Raw genomic sequence first — 21,176 nt, 5'->3', positions numbered from 1 at the left:
CTTCCATAGAAGTGTCAGAGTGTGCTCAGCATATGCACACATGCCGTTGATCAGCATATACAGTTTAGTTATGCATTATTTTATTCAGCAATGAAAATTGAAGCTGGGTTGTGTTTCCGCGTTGCGCCGGCGCAGGGCTTGCGCCAAACCGCGCCGGGTCTCTGCGTCGGTTTGGCGGGGGGCTGTGATTTAGGCTTAAGGGAGACCTATTATGGCATTTAATGTATATTTTAATGTATATTTTAAACAGGCCTGAATGTCTTAAAAACAATCTAAGGCTTGTTTTTTCCTACATAAATCAGAAATTCAGCCCGTGGGCCATGTCTCTATTTTTACCGCTTCCAGCCGCCTCCTCTGTGCTGGATTCTGAGGGGAGAGGAGGCTGTGATGATGAGGCTCTGTGCTGATTGGCTGCCTGAAAGACGTGTAGCAGGGGAGGGCATAGGGCCTCTCCGGGAAGCCTCATCATTCCATATCTTGTGTTGCAGGACAAATGAATCATGTTGGCTGTAAAGAGGTCACAACATTGCATGTTCACAACTTTATTGTTAAAGAAAAGAAAATAACAAAAGGTGTATATAAATAACATGTATGCACTATTGCTGGCTCAATGAAGTACCGTGCGTCTTCTGAAGGTGTCGTTGAACAGCTTCAGGTGCTTGGATATCTGAAACCATAAAACAGAAAAAAGTATTACGATACTAATAGAGCTCCGTAACACGGAGTCACACCGGAGCTAAGCTAAATACTTAGCCCATGCAAAGATCATACTTGTAGACAAATATAAATAACATAAAAATTAACGTCACTTACCGCTGACTCGTGTGCAGTTGCCGGGTCCGTACTGTTGGTACTGATCCTTTAATGAGGGTAGGTGTCGATGCAAGGACTGTTTTTTTTATTTATTTATTTTTTTATTTATTAACATACAGTGCAAACAACGACAAACGATGACATCAGTTGTGTGTGTGTGTGTGTGTGTGTGTGTGTGTGTGTGTGTGTGTGTGTGTGTGTGTGTGTGTGTGTGTGTGTGTAAATAAGGTGAAGTAGATACATAAATTGACAATATTAATTCGAGAGTAAATAAGTTAAACAAATAAATAATTATCATATAGAGTGGTGTAGCATGATATAATATAAATATAGCATAATAATATAGTAATATCCTAATATAACATAATTTTTATAAACTATTATATTATATAACCAAATGATATCACCATACTATTATATATAACAATATTATAATACTATAGTTTAACATCCCATGAGATGTCAACTTAATATAATAATACACTATGAAACAATATATCATGATAATGCCAGGAAGCACGGTGGCTTAGTGGTTAGCACTGTTGCCTCACAGCAAGAAGGTCCCCGGTTCGACTCCCAGGCCCGGCAGGGGCCTTTCTGTGTGGAGTTTGCATGTTCTCCCCGTGCTTGCGTGGGTTTTCTCCGGGTACTCCGGCTTCCTCCCACAGTCCAAAAACATGCATATTAGGTTAATTGATGATTCTAAATTGCCCGTAGGTGTGAGCGTGAGTGTGATTGTGAGCATGGTTTGTGTGTCTATATGTGGCCCTGTGATGGACTGGTGACCTGTCCAGGGTGTAACCCCTGCCTCTCACCTAAAATGAGCTGGGATAGGCTCCAGCAGACCCCCGTGACCCCGCAAGGGATAAAGCGGGTAAGATAATGAATGAATGAATGAATAATGCCAGGAATGATTATTAGAGTTAGAATTGGTAGTTTATGTATTGCAATGAGGGGTAAGGTCAGACCGGGGCGTCGGGGGATGCAAGGACTATTAACACAAACCGAAACCGAACCGTGGGCTGCCTGAACCGCTGCACCCCTAATATCCACCCTCCGGCCGGCTTCAGTGGTCCAAATGTACTGGTGTAAAAACTTTCCAAAGAACCTAGAATTAACAAACTGTAAATTTAATGTGGGCGGTGTCGGCTGGTGTTCAGTTCAAAGTGTGAATGAGTGATTTGAAAGGGTGTGACTGTGGCCAATGGGATAAGAATGAGAGAAGCATATTTAACTTGTTAAAATTTCTGGATGAAAGTCGTCTTTGATTTTAATTTTGTTTATCGTTCAGAAATTATATATATAATTCTGATATCGAGGGAAGGAAGAGTACCGCTCGGCGTATATATATTCTTTCTCAGGTAGAGAATAGAGAAATAAAGGTGTGTTTATGTGTACGTTTTATTGATAGTACCGCTCAGAGATTATATTTTTTCTGAGAACAGGGATTAGGAAAAAAAAAAAAAGTACCGCCGGAGGAAACGTCAACCACTGGGCCTATCGAGGAGTGGTCCGAAGGCAGGGAAAGGACTGTGAAGTAGAAAGCTTACATTAAAAAAAAAAAAGTTTATTGATAGTACCGCTTAAAAAAGAAAATTCTAAGAGCAGGGAATAAGAATTAAAGTAGTCTCGCTTAAGGTGATGTCAACCATGTCCTTACCGAAGGATGGTTCCCGATGCGGAGACTGAGGTTTATGTACTGTAAAGTGAAGGCTTACAGTGTGATAGTTGTAGAAATTAAAGTAATCCCGCTTAGGGTGACGTCAACCATGCGCTGGTTCCTGATGCGGAGAATGAAATAGGTTTATGTCGAAGAATGTTATAAGTAGTCTTATGTAATTGTGTTGTCGTCAAATTATGTTCGTATACTTGTGGTGTTGGTACAGGGGCGTCGCCAGGTGTAATCCCTTATGGGTTCTGAGCCCAAAGGGGCCCCCGCGTAGCGGAGGCCTAAACACGCGCAAAATTTTTGGGATCTTACGGGTCGTATCGGTTAACTTTGCATGACTTTAAGTCGTTTAGAAACAGATTGACAGCCACAAGCAGCTTCAATGATTATAACAAAAAAGACCATTCCAGATCAGCAGATGAATGCATAGCACAGGATAATAATAACTGCAGGGTGGTGAATAGTGCAACAGGGCAAAGCTCTGTGTATTCCCCTATTCAATTTTAGACAATATAAGGAGTAAAAACTGAATGACAAACGAGAAAGCCAAATAAAGTGTCATGACAACAATTATAATTATTATCCTCCTCATTTTATTGCTGCATTCAGCAAAATACCAATGACCTCCAAGTTCCAACTCACTGCATCATATAGGGCTAAACAAACATCCATCTCAGACTGGTATTTTATACAAAATGGCAAGATAAATAAATACAATAAATAAGAAAAAACACATGACTGACCAACATAGCAGCATATAAATAAAATTCACATTAAACATTCCCAACTCAGTCCCAATACAAAGACATACTCAATAAAATTACAATAAAAGAACTTAAGGTGCCATTACAATGGCTTTTTCTATCTTTTCGTTTCTGTGCTCCTGATTTCTTCTGTTTTGTTTTAGCCTCCGCCAGTGACAGAGCGTGGGTTTCAGCACAGAGGGGGCGGAGCATTCTCAATGGGCCCTTATGATAATTATTTTACTATTCAACAACTTAAAGATAACAGACACCTCATCATACCCAGCAAACAACACAAATGCTCACGTTTACTGAGCCAAGCAAGCCTAGGTGCCACAAACCAGTTCACACACACACACACACACACACACACACACACACACACACACACACACACACACACGCAGCCTGACAGCCATCAATCTAAGCATCGCTGTCCTTGGTGCTGGGGTGACGGTGACTCACAGGGTCTGAGCCAAACCAGCTATAATATAACTTAAAACATAAAATGTAAACTACAATTAAAGCTGCAAGCAGCGATGAACGGGCCCTCGCACTCACGGCCACCGCCCCCATAAGCATATCAGAAATGACACCACCCACGACTCTGTATGTCAAACCATTCAAAAGTTATAGCAGAAAATCGGGACAACCAATCAGAAGAAGGGGCGGGGCTAATTCAGGCCAATGAAGGTCAAGGACTCCATACAGAAGCTGATGATACCACCCACGACTCTCTATGTCAAACCATTCAAAAGTTATAGCAGAAAATCGGGACAACCAATCCGAAGAAGGGGCGGGGCTAATTTTCACCAATTATGGTCAAGGACTCAATACCGAGTCCCATGACACCACCCACGACTCTTTATGTCAAACCTTTCAAAAGTTATGGCAGAGAAAAGTATTCTAGGGGGCGCTGTTGAGCCGTTAGGCCACGCCCATTAATGCAAACCATGAAATATCAAATTTATCGCCAGGCCTGGCTTGCATGCAAAATTTGGTGACTTTTGGAGAACTATCAAATATGGACCAATCAGATGAAGGGGGGCACGCCTTTTGGCGTCTAGCGTTGCCACGGTAACACTTTTGAAAGAGAAAAGTAATGCGCGTAGTCGCAAGATGAAGACACACATTTTGATGTATAACACTCCTGGGTGCACGTTACGGTTCGGGCCGTATTAATTGCGGAAAGAATGGCATAAATTGCACCAAAATTACACAATTAATTCAAAATGGCCGACTTCCTGTTCGGTTTTGGCCATGGCGCCAAGAGACTTTTCTTTAAGTTGCGACATGATACAGGTGTGTACTGATTTTCGTGCATGTACGTCGAACCGTGTTGTGGGGCTTGAGGCACAAAGTTTTCCGGGGGGCGCTGTTGAGCCATTTTGCCACGCCCATTAATACAAACCATGAAATATCAAATTTATCGCCAGGCCTGGCTTGCATGCAAAATTTGGTGACTTTTGGGGAACTATCAAATATGGACCAATCAGATGAAGGGGGGCGCGCTTTTTGGCGTCTAGTGTCGCCATGGTAACACTTTTGAAAGAGAAAAGTAATGCGCGTAGTCGCAGGATGGAGACGCACATTATGATGTATAACACACCTGGGTTCACGATACAGTTCGGGCCGTATTAATTCTCAAAGGAATGGCTCATATTGCTCCAAAATTACGCGATTAATTCAGAATGTTCAAAATGGCCGACTTCCTGTTCGGTTTCGGCCATGGCCGCAAGAGACTTTTCTTTAAGTAGCGACATGATACAGGTGTGTACCGATTTTCGTTCATGTACGTCACACCGTATTCTGGGGCTTGAGGCACAAAGTTTTTTCGGTCTGAACCAACCAGATGAAGGGTGGGCGCGCTTTTTGGCATCTAGCGTCGCCACGGTAACGCTTTTGAAAGAGAAAAGTAATGCGTGTTGTCGCAGGATGGAGACGCACATTTTGATGTATAACACACTTGGGTGCACGTTACGGTTCGGGCCGTATTAACTGTCGAAGGAATGGCATAAATTGCGCCAAAGTGACACGATTAATTCAAAATGGCCGACTTCCTGTTCGGTTTCGGCCATGTCGCCAAGAGACTTTTCTTTAAGTTGTGTACTGATACAGGTGTGTAGCGATTTTCGTGCATGTACGTCAAACCGTATTGTGGGGCTTGAGTCACAAAGTTTTCCGGGGGGCGCTGTTGAGCCATTTTGCCACGCCCATTAATGTAAACCATTAAATATCAAATTTTTCGCCAGGCCTGACTTGCATGCAAAATTTGGTGACTTTTTGGGCACGTTTAGGGGGGCAAAAAGGCCCTCCTTTCGTCAGAAGAAAAAGAAAAAGAAAAAGAAAAAGAAAAAAAATTCCTACAGATACAATAGGGCCTTCGCACTGAAGGTGCTCGGGCCCTAATTACACAATCTATTCAGATAGAATATAGACACAATTGTCTATAAGGCCATTAATGAGATCTATAAATAGAAAATAGACACGGCGGTCTAAACACAACAAAACGCATAGCCTATTAAAAATGTATCAACTGCACACAATATGCATTGAAATAGAAAATAGACTCGGCGGTCTATTACAGTTGACAACAACACAAGGTACATTAAGGTGGTCAAGGCAATAACAACATTCTGATCATTATTTATGTGCTCACCGATTGCTGTCTCTGCGCTTGTTGCCGCTGCACCAATTCACAGACACCGAACTCCAGAACATCATCCTCAGCTCCAACAATATATTCCAAGTAACATTGAAAACAATGTAACGGCCGCTACAGCTAACACTAGCCTCCTCATCAGCCACCGGCGCCGTTGCGAAATATGAGGTGAGCGGCGGACAGGAAGCAACTAGCCTCTCCTTTCTCTCTTTTACCTTTCTTTTTAACGATCCAGACTGGTGCTTTTTCTTCTCCATTTTTCCTCTTTCAAAGTTCCCTCCAAAATGCCGCAGTCGGACAACAAGACGAGTTACTTCAAATGTAAAAAAAACGAAACAAGTTAAGTTCCAGCCAATCAGGTTGGCTCACAACCCTGATGCGTTCAGGACAGTTGTAAAGTAAGAATTAACCTACACTGGCCGCACAATGCACATGTTATCGTTCTTATAACCTACAAATTTTACGATTATATATGAACGTATCACACAAAACGGGGCCCTCTCATTGGGCCCCCCTTAGGGCAGAGGGGGGGCCCTCTACTTTGAAATGTTGTTGACATTGGGTTTTTATAACCCGGAAACCCGCGCCAGCGTCGCTACTGGTAATATATAAAGGTGTATAAGTGGACAAAATTATTGGAGTGCGAGGGAGGCGGATGAAATTGATAGACATGTAAACTGGTAAACATACAGTATATCTGCGTAAGATAAAAGGATATGATTATTAGGAAAGTTATTTGTAAGATATAACATACTCGAGTATGTGGAGTATTAAAATACTGAAGTGCTACAGTGAATAAACTATATATAAGACCTATTTTAGAGTGGTAAAAGACAAAATCAATAAAATTAAAAGCACAGTGAAATAATGAAACGAGTGTGGAGGTGATTAACCAATAACTGATAATTTCCTATGAAGGTAACACTTTACAATAAGGGTCCCTTAATTAACGTTAGTTAATGCATTATTAAGCATTAATTAACAGTTTAATAATAGTTAAATAACCATTATTATGTATTACTTAACATTAATTAGCATATTAGTTAATGCATTAATAAACAGATAATTAATGCCTACTGCTCAGAGTTAAGTAATACATTAGTAAGCATTAATAAACGTTACATGATGTAATTATTTATCCTTATGTATGCATTACTTAGTATTAAGTAATACATTAGTTAATACATAAGTAAAACGTTAATAATGTCCCTAGTAATCATTTACTAATGGTGTTTATTTGGAGTGAATAAGCATTAAGCTACCTAATACATCTACTAATCATTCGCTAATGGTGTACATGTTTACTGGATGGGCATTATTAAACAACTATTTAGAGTCTTAAGTAATCATTTCCTAATGGTGCTGTGTATGTTATCAGGTAGCTTACCTGACCTTATGAACGGTAACCTGACATAAACCTTAATAAATGTATAGGAGTGGCTCATAACCATTACTTAACCATTAGTAAAGGCTTGCTGGACCCTTATTGTAAAGTGTAACACATTTATCCCTTAGGTAACACATTATTAATGCTTAACTGCCTCATAAGCATTACTTAACTATAACTAACCATTAGTAAATACTTTTCTGGACCCTTATTGTAAAGTGTAACACATTTATCCCTTAGGTAACACATTATTAATGCTTAACTGCCTCATAAGCATTACTTAACCATAGTTAACCATTAGTAAATTAAGCAATCACACATAAAGAAGTTTACACTGTTTATTTAAAACAAAATAAAACAGATTTTAACAGATAACATTTGTTATATGTATACATATTATATATATATATATATATATATATATATATATATATATATATATATATATATATATATATATATATATTTATATATATATATTTATATATATATATATATATATATATATATATATATATATATATATATATATATTTATATATATATATATATATATATATATATATATATATATATATATATATTTATATATATATATATATATATATATATATATATATATATACACATACACACACATCTGTGATAACAGATACGTAACAACAATTCGAACAGAGGAGATCTTCGAACAAACATTATTTATTAACATAATACAATAACACAGTATGATAGGCTACCCTCTGTTTATCCTCCCTGGAAATGTCTGCTCCCTTTTGACATGATGAGCTATGACGTGGCACCAGTTCCCTCCTCCCCCTCTTCTCCACCAAGCGAAGCACCGGCTTCCCTGGATGTCTTCGCCCTGGCCGCCTCCGCGTGCTTTGCACCCCCAGCATCCCGAACACCCACTTCCTCCGCTTCCAGCCCCCAGCCATCCTGCCCCTTCCATACTGTGTTTTGGGGAAAATGACAGAACAAGAAACAAGATTATTAACCTTGTGTCAGATAAATTTATAATGTTAGCAGGAATAAAGTTGACAAATCTGATTAGACAAAGTAAAATGCAAGATTTCCATGGAATGGATGATTACTATAGCCAAATGTAAGAGTTTCTATAGGAAGGATTCTGTCCCATTCTGTTTTTCATCACTATAAGCATGAACATCATAAATGATGGGCTGCTGTTTCAACTTGGCTTCTGTCGATCGGCAATCCAATCGTTTCACTGCGATTGAGAAGACAATCAACAATGTTTTTTTTTCTTGCCGATGTTATAAACATACACCCATGCTGCTACAGCTGTGTAGTGCCCCACCCATTGTGCTCTGGCCCAGCAGATCGACGCTCAGACAGTGGTTAGATCTTGCCGTTTTTAACTCTTTTTATACACACAAAGTACAGCCAAATACCAGGCTAAAAAATACAGTATAGGTCTCTACATGTGGATGGTGGACCAGAGCATGTGAGGGAAACAGAGCAGGTGAGAATTTTCTTGCTCCTTGCTCACAGACCTGTCCAAAAAAGCAGCGTTGTACACTTAAACCCAAACCTGGCATTGTCAGATTCCAGTATGAGTTCTGTTTCAGATCTCTTCCCTCCCACAGTTTGAATAATAATTTAATCAATTACATACTTTTCGATAACAAACAGATCCAGCTAGAAAACAAGCTGGTTGTAGGTCAGGTATGGGTGGCCCTGGAGCTAAATTGGAGCGGTATGGAGCAGGAGCGCTGGTCCAAATTTTAAAATAAAAATCCGCACCCTGCTCCCTGCTGGAGGCCGCATATTTGCACTTCGCCACCAACTTTTACTGTTGCGCTTGTATTTGGTGCCTTTTGCATCTTCAATTGGTAAATGTCTTTGACATAACATTTAAACTCTTCTTTCTAAATATATTTCTGATAATTGCACATGATTTTGTAATGTTTTACCTCAAAATTCTGATCAAATTTTACATATTGAATCTTTGAATATACTAATTAATTTTTCCACATTGGTGATGTGGTTATAACTAGTCTCGTTTCCAAACTCTAATATTTCAAAATGATTGTCTGGGGAAGTTCCACCTCAATTTTGTAAAAATAAGCGGGTGTCTGGATGGAAACGTTTTGTGAGTTTAAAAAAAAACAGTGTTGCAAAACAAACCAACAGTCTTTTAGGGTGGGCCTTTCGTTGCTAACATTGCTGACGTTTCTGGTAAGGTGTGTGCAAAGCAGAGCTAACCAATCATTGATTGAGGACGAAAGACTAACACAGATCTTCATTTAATTTCATTTAATTGTTCTGCCCATGGAAACATTCAAATTGTACCAAAGGAAATAGCAAACAGTTGCATCTTTATCCATGTTCAGAAAGGAGCAGGAAAAAGAAAACTCTTATTTAACCTGTCTATTTTAGGTATTTTACCTTTTCAAGGAAGCTGGTTGCAACCAGCGGTAGCACTATTACAAAATCCTGCACTAACTTCCCCAGACATTCAAGTCTTGTCCAGTCTCGACCTGAACGTTGGGCATCACAAGACTAAGTCATAATTAGCAGCCTAACAATTTGTAGCAGTTAATATAAAAAGTTACCTTTCTTTTATGTCTGAAGTGACTCATCTATCACCACGAAATGCTCCTTCCCCCAATTCTCTGTCCTTCTCTATGATGCAGCCTCTCCATCGCTGTCACGCAGACCTCCCGTTGCTTTGCCATTCTTGAAAGGGTTCTTGAGGATGCAGCAATGTTGTCCATCATGAAATCAAGCTGGCGAATAGAAATAATGATAATAATAATAATAATAATAATAATAATAATAATAATAATAATAATAATAATAATAATAATAATAATAATAATAATAATAATGACCAAAAAAGTTATCCCACAATGTTGGCCAAAGTTACCTACCATTCAAATCGGTCCACAGATCCACCATCTTTTTCTTCAGCTTCATTTTGTGATGGCACCGGTTGCACTTGACTTTCCATCTCAGTATTTTTTTCTTTTGGAGCCATTCAATTAGTTTGAGGTGTTTGTGTTTTTTTTGCCTTCTGTCAGCTCACTCAACTTGTTTGCTAACTTTAACCCACGCATGCCGTGTGCTCCGTCCTAAAATGAAACGTGCAGCTTGGTAAATGGCTATCCTGTTAAAATTACTGTCCGTCCTGCCAGAAAATCCTGCTCCTCCTACAAGGCAGTTACACCAGGTTACACTGCGATAACTCCTGAGTTCTGGTGCGCGCCAATGCTGCGTTCATGACGCCTCAGAACTCTGGGTTTCCCCATTGAAAACTCCCATTTCTGTCTTCAAAGCGTTCCAGACATTGACATTAGACATTGTTGTGTGATGTCAGAAAACTGATTCTCCAAGAAGACTCTGAATTTCCCGAGTAGGAGCACCAATATTAGGCCTTAATTAAAACCTTAGTTCCGAATTGGCCTGAACGCCGCATATAACTTTTTTTCTTTGCGCGCACTGACCGCAGCCCCAGCTACAGAAGCGCCTCAAGATGGATGAGCTTGGAGTCTCACCTCACAGGACCAGGATAACCACGCACAAGGAAAAAGCGGAAAAGGGTAAGTCATCTGGAAAACATGGTAAGATTAATCTAACTATGTTAAACTGTTAGCTCTTAATGTTAACTTTATGACACTTTTTTTTTTTTTGAAAAGTTCACAAATCAAGTTGTCATAACAAATACATCATTCTGACAAAATGTACACTTTTCAAAAAGATGCTGCATATTTGACTCAGTAACACTTGAATAATGGAGAAGAAGAAGTTTACGTCGGTAAATTTGAAAGACTGACTTCTCAGTCATGTAACTGAAAGGGTGTGTGTAGAAGCTAATACACCTCGTGAAGGCTGACACTTTTTTAAACGAAAGACCCCAACTAAACACGGGAGCGGGATGGATGAGACGTCACTGAAACTTGATGTGATGAAGCTCTGCTGCCCCTGCTAGTTTTGGGGGGGGGTCACCAGACATAAAACCTGTTTTCTCTGTATTTTGAAGGTAGAGGCTTAGATTTATTAGGAATTCGTCTGAAAAAAATTATAATAGGTAAGAATTACAGTACATAAAAAAATATATGGTTATAATGGGAGTCAATGGGGCAAATTTGGACATGAAGGTAAAGAGTGTAAGTTTTTTTAAATGAACTGTCATCAAAAATAATAATGCATCAAAATAAATGTTATCAATTATTGACATAGTCAATGCTGTAATATATTTCACTTTGAACCACATTTTTGAAAATATTGCATATTTTGTGATTTTTCTATTGAAAAAATCAGGACTTGTAAAAATAATGTTTAAAGATTATAATTAACTTTATATCTATGGCTAGGTCTGAAGTTGTTGAAAAGATTTTATGTGGTGAAAGTGGAAATAAATATTTATTACATTTTTATTGCACTTTTATGAGATGGTAGTCAATCAGGCAAATTTGGACTATGGGTAAAAAGTGTATATTAATTTTAAGGGATGCTCGAGGGTTAAAGAATGATGGGTGTGTACGCTGTGGGTGCGAAAGTTGTGTCATAGCTGTGTTTGTTGTTGTAGGTGTTTGTATACAATAAGCAATCAAACTGATGTAATCAACTATCAATCCTTGCATCCATAGCTTTGACATGTCTCAAGGAGGCTCAACAGTCCAGAAGAGAAGACAGTGATGATGAAGCGATGAGGGGATCTGAGATGCAGCATGACAGTGAAGACGACAGTGAGGATGACTCTGAATCCAGCTCTGAATCCAGCTCTGACAGGATAAGGAGAAAAAGGCGAAGAAAAGCAAACATCGCTCTCGCCTGCGGGGTATGTGAAACGTATTTCTTGGCTGGCTTGAGCTGTATGTGTCTGTTGTCCCTACAAGTAGATCAATCTCTCATGACAAGCTGACAGGGCTTGAAATTAACTTTTTGACTTACTAGCCAAGTGGCTAGTAGATGAAAAATGTTGATGATGATGATGATGACTTGGATTTATATAGCGCCCTTCTAGGCACCCAGAGCGCTTTACAGAAATCATTATTCATTCATACACATTCTCACCAGTGGTGGTAAACTACATCTGTAGCCACAGCTGCCCTGGGGCAGACTGACGGAAGCGAGGCTGCCATTCCGCGCCTAACGGCCCCTCCGACCACCACCAACATTCATACACATTCAAACACATTCATACGAGGCAAGGTGGGTAAGGTGTCTTGCCCAAGGACACTACGACAGCAAACTGGGACAGAGCGGGATTCGAACCGCCGACCTTCGGATCATTGGACGACCCGCTCTACCACCTGAGCTACTGCCGCCCCCAATTAAATTAGCCCCCAGTTATTAGCCAATCAGATTTTTTACTAGCCAAAACCAAAACGTTGCTTTACTTTTGTATTTCGACATCACTTGTATATAGCAGTCATCGTAGAACCATATTACATCAATCCTGTTTTTCTATACGCTACAATTATCATTCAGTAGTGTACTACTATACTATTGGTGGAAAATGAGATTGCATGATGTGTTCTTGTATAATTTAATTTCAGTAGTTGCCTACTTAATTGTAAATCTAACATTTATGGAGGAATATATAGCATTACACCTTCAAAGTAACACTTTGATCCTGTCCTGTCTGTATATTCTATAATGCAGCAGGTGTATTGTATAAATAATGTGTTTATTCTGGGCTGGATAAAAATGTCCAAATGAGAAGTGAATTTAAAAACAAGCAGCCTTTTTATTATTAGCTCGAAAGTGTCTTATTAAGACTACAACAACCCACCTAGCCTGTCTTAAGACAACCACAAGACACCAGCTAAACCATTTAAGGAACTATACAGTGAGCCCCCTGCTGGTCAAACTGAGATATTGCATTGGTCCATTTTCTCCAGTTGTTCTTCAGAGTGTTTACTATTCATTCTTCAGAGTCAGACTCAGACGGTTCACCCGGAGTTGACATCAAGAATAAAAAATAAAAAGGTGCGATGGTGCGCACAGTATTGGGAATCTCAATTTGATTTATAAATGGCACAAAAGTTGGGAATCTCGATTTTTCTAACTAGCCAAGTGGCAAGAAAATCTGTCTTGCCACTTGAGGAATTTGGGTCGCAAATGGCAAGTGGCGAGTGCTAAATTCAAGCCCTGTGTGGACCGTACTGGTCCTTCTAGTACATCCCTCTATCAGCATGATGCTGATAGAGGGATGTACTAGAAGGACCAGTACGGTCCAAATGAATGTTAATTTCCAAAAATGATTCACCCCAAATGTGTCCATTTTTATTTAGCATTTTCCCCTCTTTTTCTCCCAATTTAGCCTTGATAATTCCCTGTGTGTGTCATGGTGTTTCCATGTACCTTGGTGAAGTTGTGCCAGAAAATCCATCTACACTGTGTTGAGGTGTCACATATGGGATTAGTGTGTCTCGCGGCACATTGAACATTAACAGTAAAATACAATGATTTGTTTTTTTCTTCTCATCAATCTCATGATTCAAATGATACATTCCTTCTTGTTCTTGTGTGTTTATATTAGTTGGAGGACCAGGTGATGTGGTGAAGCGGTACAAGGAAGTCCTTGCCATTTTCCAGACGGGGAAGAATATGGCCAAATCCTTCGAGAAGTATGGAGTAGACAGACTTACTATTGTGAGGACTGCAGCGATTGCCGAGCTCGCAATAGCTGCTCCAGAAGAATATGATCAGGTGGAGAAGGGGGAGACGGTGGCAGACTTTGCTAAAAGATGCAAGGAGGTTATAAAGGCCACTAAAGTCATTTCTGCTACAATACATAAAATGAAGGATGATACAATTATGCCAGCCTATCATACTGTGTTATTGTATTATGTTACTAAATAATGTTTTTTTCAAAGATCTCCTCTGTGTGAATTGTTGTTACGTATCTGTTATCACAGATGTGTATATATATATATATATATATATATATATATATATATATATATATATATATATATATATATATATATATATATATAAGATGTATACATATAACAAATTATTATCTGTTAAAATCTGTTTTATTTTGTTTTAAATAAACAGTGTAAACTTCTTTATGTGTGATTGCTTAATTTACTAATGGTTAACTATGGTTAAGTAATGCTTATGAGGCAGTTAAGCATTAATAATGTGTTACCTAAGGGATAAAAGTGTTACACTTTACAATAAGGGTCCAGAAAAGTATTTACTAATGGTTAGTTATGGTTAAGTAATGCTTATGAGGCAGTTAAGCATTAATAATGTGTTACCTAAGGGATACATGTGTTACACTTTACAATAAGGGTCCAGAAAAGTATTTACTAATGGTTAGTTATGGTTAAGTAATGCTTATGAGGCAGTTAAGCATTAATAATGTGTTACCTAAGGGATAAATGTGTTACACTTTACAATAAGGGTCCAGCAAGCCTTTACTAATGGTTAAGTAATGCTCATGAGCCACTCCTATACATTTATTAAGGTTTATGTCAGGTTACCGTTCATAAGGTCAGGTAAGCTACCTGATAACACACACAGCACCATTAGGAAATGATTACTTAAGACTCTAAATAGTTGTTTAATAATGCCCATCCAGTAAACATGTACACCATTAGTGAATGATTAGTAGATGTATTAGGTAGCTTAATGCTTATTCACTCCAAATAAACACCATTAGTAAATGATTACTAGGGACATTATTAACGTTTTACTTATGTATTAACTAATGTATTAATTAATACTAAGTAATGCATACATAAGGATGCATAATTACATAATGTAACGTTTATTAATGCTTACTAATGTATTAATTAACTCTGAGCAGTAGGCATTAATTAACTGTTTATTAATGCATTAACTAATATGCAAATTAATGTTAAGTAAAACATAATAATGGTTGTTTAACTATTATTAAACTGTTAATTAATGCTTAATAATGCATTAACTAACGTTAATTAAGGGACCCTTATTGTAAAGTGTTACCAAGTAGGGTATTATATATGTTATAGAACAATATGACTGTTGGAGTTGCAGGGGAGTTAACCCCGGATTTTGAAAGTTTAGCCTGTTAAAACATGGGCATGATTGGGAAGCGTAGAGTCAATTCTTTACAAGCTAATCTTGCTTAAATGGCAAGGGAGCTGGAACAAACAAAGAAAATGTGTTACAAAAAAAAAAAAAAGAGGCACAGTATATTGGTACGAGGTAATATAAAATATAAGATACACAAAATAATCTTTGAAACAAAACATTAGGCATAAAAATAACTATTATAAAATAATTATTATGAGTCTGCATTGATTGAGAGCGAGGCAGATTGGAAAAAAGGAAAAGACAGGGGGACAAGATTAAGAAAATTAACTAGGTAACCACAGGCCGTGAGGATGGCTGTGAACTGCCAAACCATGGGAGCCAGTGAAAGTAAAACTGCCAAAGAAGACAAAACTGGCAGAAGTTAATAATGGTTACCCATCCGTCTAATAAACAAAAGATTTTACGATGTACTGTATGAGAAGACGGCACAAAATGTCATCTGGAAAAAAACGCTGGCCTCTTGAAGGCAGCTTTGGTCCGAAGTGCTGTAATGAAGTCGACGGAGAGTTAGAAAGAAATAAAAAAAAAGTATGTATAAAAAAAGAGTAGGAAAGCAGGATATAGTTGCAAGCGCAAAATGAAATTTGACGAGTTGAAGTTAGAGATATTAGTGGAAGAGGCAAATTGTTGTGCCGTATTCAGCACCCCTGCCGTGAAAAGAACCCCCTCGTATATTCAATGATAAGTAGACCAAGAAAAAAAACAACACACTGACACTTCAATGTATTTATATATACACACTCACACAAACACATACTTAGGAGTTCATATTATATATATTTACAAATATTATGGAAGACAACACAGTAAGCAGGCTATTAATTAATGACATCAATAACCATTTACCCCATTTTTGTTATCTGTGACTGTGATTGTGGGAAAGTATGACTATTGTGGAATCCATGAGCGCATTTAAACATGAATCATTAACACAAAACTGGACGCTAAACAGAACGTGACACAGAATGAGAATATCATTTTTGTCAGACGAGGGGGTGCTTTTCACGGCAGGGGTGCTGAATATGGCACAACACCGGGGTATGAAGACTGCAGAACAAGTATAGGCGCACAATGAGAAACACTTTTTTCTCCATGAAAACACGTGATTTATTTATTATCACAAATAAAAAAATGAATGTGCCTCCTGTGGCAACCTTTTGCTGAATAATACTCGATTTAACATTCAAATAAAATATTTCTCCTTTTGCATGTGGAGATTAGCACCTTCCTTTCGAACGTATTAAATACAGACGCAATCACAATCCCCGCAAAAACTTTCTGGCTTGGTAAATCTCATTGCGCGTGGTAAATGGACCTATTTGCATTTTCCCCTCCCAGTATGCGATTTCTGGCGGGTACTATTTATATATATATATATATAAATATATAAATATATATTTATATATATATATATATATATATATATATATATATATATATATATATATATATATATATATATATTTATATATATATATATATATATATATATATATATATATATATATATATATATTTATATATATATATATATATATATATATTTATATATATGTATGTATGTATATATTCAAGTAGCCTCATAGTTGTATCAACATCTGCATCTGACTGTGATATTAAAAAAAGTACATATTTGTCACTTATATTTTATTTTATTTTTCAAATGCTATCTTATTTTATTTCTTTACCAGCAGTTTGAATTTCCCCTTTTCTTTGTTAATTGTCTCAACACATTTTTATAATAAATGAATATAAACACTGGTGAGCCTGGAACGATATTTAGTCAGTTTATTTTCTGTGACTTCAGTTCAGACTTGAGTGGAAATGTTTGATGAAAAACTTTGTTTTGTTTCAGTGGCGTTTTACTTTCGCACTTTGAACGCCACGGTCTCTGATCGTATGAGACACTGGTTTTGTCCCAGTGGGAAGACTGAACAGGATGAATCGGTCCATTCCGGGTTGAACTTCCTTTCCACCTGTTACGCTTCTCATCTCTAGAGCCAAGTTAATTACCGTATTTTGACGACCATTCGGGCGCCGTGTGGAAAGGAGCACCCTCAATTTTGTGTGTGTCATTTCTGTTTTTAAAACACACACACAGCGCTCCGTGTGGAAAGGCCCCGTCAACACACACGGAGCGCCGCCTTACAACAACACACACACAATCATACAAGTGTGCATATTTAAAAATAGAGCGGGAACAAAACCTAGTTTGATTGTACTTTATTTAAGATATTACATTAATCAGTTGTCAGAGGACTCAGGTTTCATCCGAGCCTGATCAGCTGAGATGGGCAGGAGCCCGCTCTCTCTGGCTGCGGAGCAGCCGAGTCTCTCCGATGCTTTTGAGAAAGCCCGAACAACAGTCCAGCCCAGCAGACACGACAGCCCACGCATATACATGCACAATCCTTCCGCAGTAAACGACCGAGCCCGCAAGCCCGAGCGGCACCGACCTCCCCGGCCGCGGGGACGCGTCAGGATAAATGATCACGCCGCGCTCGCTCGCTCTGGCCGCAGATCCAAGTAATCGATCCCTGATCCTGGCGGATCTAAACCTACTCTGTGCAAAATGAAGGATTTACTCTGTAAATACACACTATTTCTCTTACTATTACACGTACAGCTAGCTGATTGTCTTCTCCTCATTTGGTCGGGAGTTGCTATGCAGTCCCGCGGCCCCCGCGGCCCACTCGTACAAAACTGAATTATTTTTGCGGCCCACCAAGTGGCGCTCGCGGCCCAAGTGTGGGCCGCGGCCCTATGGTTAAGAATCACTGCTATAGACGGCATAAATCCCATTATAGAAGGATTAGTGGATGTAGGAGTCCTGATGAGAACAAATAGTGCATGCGATACCCCAATCTTTCCCATCAAAAACCCAGGTGGTAATGAATATAGACTAGTGCATGATTTGAGGAAATGCCTATATTACCTGATCCCCACACGGTAATAGTTTAGTTTAGTTTATTTTGTTTTGGTCATTTACATTTTAAGATGTTTGCATATACACACTGTATATGTACAGTATACACACAGGTATAAATATATATATGTACACATTTCCTTTTTTTTTTTTTGACCAAAAAGGTATAAGCTGAAGCCTCATGGCTTATTTTGCCTATCCTTTTCAACAAAGGCAGACTTCAGAAACAAAAGATACTAATAAGAAGAAAACGAAACGAACGAATAAAACAAAGAAAATAAATAAAGAAGAGAAGAAAATAAATGTGGTCACTCACGATTTGAGGATAGCTGCAGGAGGAAAGTTGCATAATTTAGACAGTTTAATATGAAGATAATTTATATTAGTGTTCTATATTTATCCATTATTTTAGATTTATAATTTTTTTTTAATTTATAAATTGAGCTACTTTTTTTTAGTTCCTCATCCAGGCGGTTCCATTGTTTCACCCCTTCGACACCGATACACCTTGAGATTTTTTTTGTTCTTGGCCATTTCTGCTCAAAAATGCCACAGCCCCTTAGGTTGTACCTGCTTTCCCTCACCAGTTAGTTAGTTAGTTAGTTAGTTAGTTAGTTAGTTAGTATTTACCTGGAACAACTCCAGGATACAGTGTGGGAGCATCTGGTTGTGTGCCTTGTACATTGTTATTGCTGTCTTGAATTTGATTAAATCGTATAATTTTATGGTGTTTGACCGGATGAAAAGTGGATTTGTTGGTGCGTAGTATTTAGCATGGTTGACAATTCTGATTGCTTTTTTTTGGAGTAGAAATATTGGGTTTATGTTTGTTTGATAGTTGTTCCCCCATATTTCCACACAGTAACTGATGTGTGGAAGTACGAGGGAACAATACAGTAGATACAGTGAGCTCTGGTCCAAATTTGCTTTCATTTTGTACAGTATAGCTATTGTTTTGGATAATTTTGATCTTAAGTTATTAATGTGAGGTTTCCAGTTTAGTTTTCTGTCAATTATGATGCCCAGAAATGTGTTTTCATGCACTTGGTCGATTTCAACACCGTCAAACTTGATTTTGATCTGTTTGTCAATCTTGTGGTTTCCAAAGATGATGAATTTTGTTTTGCTTAGATTTAATGACAGTTTATTGATGTCAAACCATTTTTTCAGAGTTTTAAGCTCTTTTTCAACTGTTACCTGGAGTTGCTCCAGGTGTTTCCCTGAGCAATACAGACTTGTGTCGTCTGCGAACAGAACACATTTCATATTTGTCAATATATCACATATATCATTTATGTACAGTATAAATAGCTTTGGCCCTAGTACCGAGCCTTGTGGAACCCCATAAGTGATCCTTTCCTTTTTAGAGTCGGCACCGTTCATATGTACAAACTGGTGTCTGTCGCTAAGATAGCTTTTTACCCATGTGTTCGCTATTCCCCTGATCCCATACCTTTCTAATTTCTGTAATAGTAAACCATGATGAATAGTGTCAAATGCCTTTCGTAAATCAACGAAATCCCCCACTGTATATTCCTTGTCATCAATTGCTGTAGATATATGTTCAACCAACTCCGTAACTGCCATCGATGTCGACCTGTTTGACCTGAATCCGTACTGGTGATTGGTTAATAGATTGTGATTTTCTATAAAATCGTCAAGCCGTACTACAAACAGTTTTTCTAAGATTTTTGAAAATTGTGAGAGTAATGAAATCGGTCTGTAGTTTGTAAAGTTGTGTTTAAAAGCACCTAATAGGTCTGTGCTTGGCATTTTTCAGCGTACCAGTTCATCCTGATTCTCAGCATTTGTTTGCTTTTACTTGTAAAGGCCTACAATCGCACACTCTCCCTCTATCTTCAATCACGTGCTTGCGGATGATCTTAGTCATTTGGATATACAATCAATGCTTTAATGTACGTGGATGATATTTTGATTGTCTTTACTTGGTGGGCTACAGCAGACCCTGGGTATGTGATTATGCTACCAAAACAGCCCCATTAAGAGCTTTAATCCGAGCAGCTGGACAAGGATAACAGTCAGCCCGGTTGCAGTGGACTGACGGGGCAGAAGGGGCATTCTAGCTGCTGAAAACGAGATCTCCAGACTGCCCCAGCTCTAGCCAGTCCAGACTACACAGGAGGAAACAACGGGCTCGTTTGGCCCGCCAGCATTTGTTTATCTGCCCACGCTAGGGCGTGATTGGTTTTCCTCCGATTCAGACTAACTGCATGTGGATGTTAACACTGCGTGGATTAACAAGGGGGGAATTTATAATATTAGCTAATACTAATCCTAATAAAGAATATGAAGGGCAGAGCATGGAAACAGGTGTCTCGGTTTGAAAAACAGACCGACATATTCAGATTTTAGATATTTAGTTTTTGCACAAGGTGATCTATATGACATTTAAAGTTTAGACAGTCATCAATGAGGACCCCAAGGAACTGTGTAGAGTTTACTCTCTCTATTTCTTCATCATTTATTTTGGTCTGAAAGGGAAACATTTTCCGTATTTATTCATTCTTATTGGAACTTAATGATATATAATTTGTGGAGCATTCATTGTAATAATTGATTTGATCATCGACCAGTATTTTGGGGCAAATGTGTTAGTTTCGTGGGAGCTAATAATTTTTACTTTTTGTTTAGAAACGCCATTTTTCAATGAAGGAAACATTATTTACTGCAGACAATCCTAAATATCCCCTGACCCCCTGTTAAAGAGTTAACAGGGCAATTTGCAAGCCTCGCTCCGGGCTGAAGAGCAGCGGCTGCGTACACAAAGCGTGTCCCATGCCATGCGATCTAACTTCAGTGACAAAATCAATTCCATTGCTTTATTTTCTATTAGACTGTCTGGCCGCGAGTTTAACGGTTTCAGTGTGGACAGAGAGCGTCCGACGTCACGCAGCTCG

General features: G+C 38.5%; 1 protein-coding gene and 1 long non-coding RNA gene across 2 annotated transcripts in view; one reads left to right on the top strand and one right to left on the bottom strand.

The window, feature by feature from the left end:
* LOC133452334 (XK-related protein 8-like) overlaps nucleotides 1-21,176 on the top strand; it is a 38,893-nt gene that overhangs the window by 13,993 nt on the left and 3,724 nt on the right. The gene's annotated exons all lie outside the window — the stretch shown is intronic.
* LOC133452358 (uncharacterized) lies at nucleotides 8,134-10,297 on the bottom strand. The gene is made up of 3 exons (XR_009783251.1): nucleotides 10,166-10,297; nucleotides 9,848-10,021; nucleotides 8,134-8,224 (listed from the first exon to the last, which is right to left on the bottom strand). It is a non-coding gene; the product is annotated as an uncharacterized LOC133452358 (long non-coding RNA).

This window comes from Cololabis saira, chromosome 10, assembly GCF_033807715.1.
Source record: "Cololabis saira isolate AMF1-May2022 chromosome 10, fColSai1.1, whole genome shotgun sequence".
Lineage (NCBI taxonomy): Eukaryota > Metazoa > Chordata > Actinopteri > Beloniformes > Belonidae > Cololabis > Cololabis saira.
The sequence above is the reverse complement of the archived record's forward strand: the minus strand, read 5'-3'. Positions and strand labels throughout refer to the sequence as shown.